Here is a 1,750-nt window from a genome sequence, read left to right as displayed (position 1 = left end):
TCATTTCTTAAACTTATTCTTTTCTTCCAATTACTCCATTAATATTGTGATCCACAACAATATTCATATCAAATATTAGACCAGTTTTATTCTTTTTATTTATTACATATATCTGGTATTTTATGATATTATTAATAACTTTTTGATATTATTTATTTGTTCAATATCATATTAATGTATTTGTATTAAAACATTGTTTCATATGTTGATTTCTTGTATTAATTATTTCATGTATATTTTCTTATTAATTAATATGATAATACTAATATTGTCATTTTCTAAATTTATGATTTTTTATGAATAATACAAGATAGTAGAATGTTTTCTATTATTGATATCTTGTATTTACAAAGTGGATAGTATTTTAATCATTTTTAATATTTTATCTTTTCTATACATATTGAATATTAGTCCATCTTGTATTTTATTTAATTGAATAAATGAATTCTTTTTAATATTGATTGAATTCAGTGCATTGATTGTAGTAGTTTTATCTATAATTTTTTGATTCGATTCATATTCTAAAATATCAACTTATTTGATTTCAATTTATTAATGTATTTGTTTGTCATTATTTTATTTATTTTTATTTTCATTTATTTCTTTTTATTTTCAATCCCTTCATTTATTATTTATTCTATTTCTATTTCTTTGATTTTATGTATTATTATTTTTTATTTATATTCCTTATTCATTTCTTTGAATATCATCTATCTATATATTATTTATTATTTCATTCCTATACAATATTACATTACTATTCTAATTATTTCATTAACATATTCATTATTCATGTTTATTATTCATTATTTCATTTATATTGATATATAGATTGTCTTTGTAGTTACCAACAATAATGTATTTTGTATTTATTATTTATTTTATTATCTCAATTTCCATTCTATCTAAGTTACTTTCTATTTTACTACTAATAATGAATATCTTCAGATAGGCAACGAAAAAAAGGAAATAAGAGAAAAATGAAGAGAAAGAATGATATGAAAGAAAAAAAGTGAAATTATGAAGTAGAAGAAGATGAAAAGAATAAAAGTAGAATGTTGAGAATATAAAATGAAAGAAGATAAAAAAGAATAGTTCAAAATGAGATAATAAATGATGAAAATAATGATGAAATAATGGATGTATTTTTTATTATAAAAAATAGAAATATGAAATAAAAAAGCGTTTAATTTATTGATGTAAATTATTTAACTTTATTTTATTGATATAATTTATTTTATTCTTTTTTATTTTTATAATTTTTATTTATATATATAATTTATTCTCTTTTTTTATTTTTAATATATTGATTATTTTAATTTATTATTTATTATTCTTTTATTTATTTTTCTCTATTCTTTTATTTGTTCATTTTTATTTTATTTATGAAATATTTCATTATTATAAAATAATTTTATTGTTTAATTATTTAAATGATTTATATTAAAATGAATTTATTTTATATTTTATTGTTTTCTTTTATCTTTATTTTATATTTTAATAATTTCTTTAATATCATCATTTTATATTATTATCTTTATTCTTTCATATTTTTATTATTTATTTATTATTATTGTATTTTTCATTTCTTATTTTATTTTAATTTATTATTATGTTTATTTATATTTCTTTTCTTTCTTATTATTATTCTTTATTCTTATTATTTCTTTATTTATTTTATTTATTTTCATTTGATTCTTATTTTCATTTCTTGTTTTGATTATTTTGATTTGATTTAATTTTAATTTTA

The 1,750-nt window shown here is 14.9% G+C and overlaps 7 annotated features.

The window, feature by feature from the left end:
• Positions 1-2: 2 nt before the first annotated feature.
• Positions 3-955: a repeat region.
• A 6-nt stretch (positions 956-961) lies between these two features.
• Positions 962-1,137: a microsatellite.
• Positions 1,138-1,143: 6 nt separating this feature from the next.
• Positions 1,144-1,235: a sequence feature (AT_rich).
• Positions 1,236-1,381: a microsatellite.
• Positions 1,382-1,399: 18 nt separating this feature from the next.
• Positions 1,400-1,532: a microsatellite.
• Positions 1,454-1,545: a microsatellite.
• Positions 1,546-1,548: 3 nt separating this feature from the next.
• Positions 1,549-1,722: a microsatellite.
• Positions 1,723-1,750: the final 28 nt, after the last annotated feature.

This window comes from Entamoeba dispar, genomic scaffold (assembly GCF_000209125.1).
Source record: "Entamoeba dispar SAW760 scf_1105229460493 genomic scaffold, whole genome shotgun sequence".
Lineage (NCBI taxonomy): Eukaryota > Evosea > Mastigamoebida > Endamoebidae > Entamoeba > Entamoeba dispar.
Note: the sequence above shows the minus strand (reverse complement) of the source record. Positions and strands in the feature narration are given on the sequence as shown.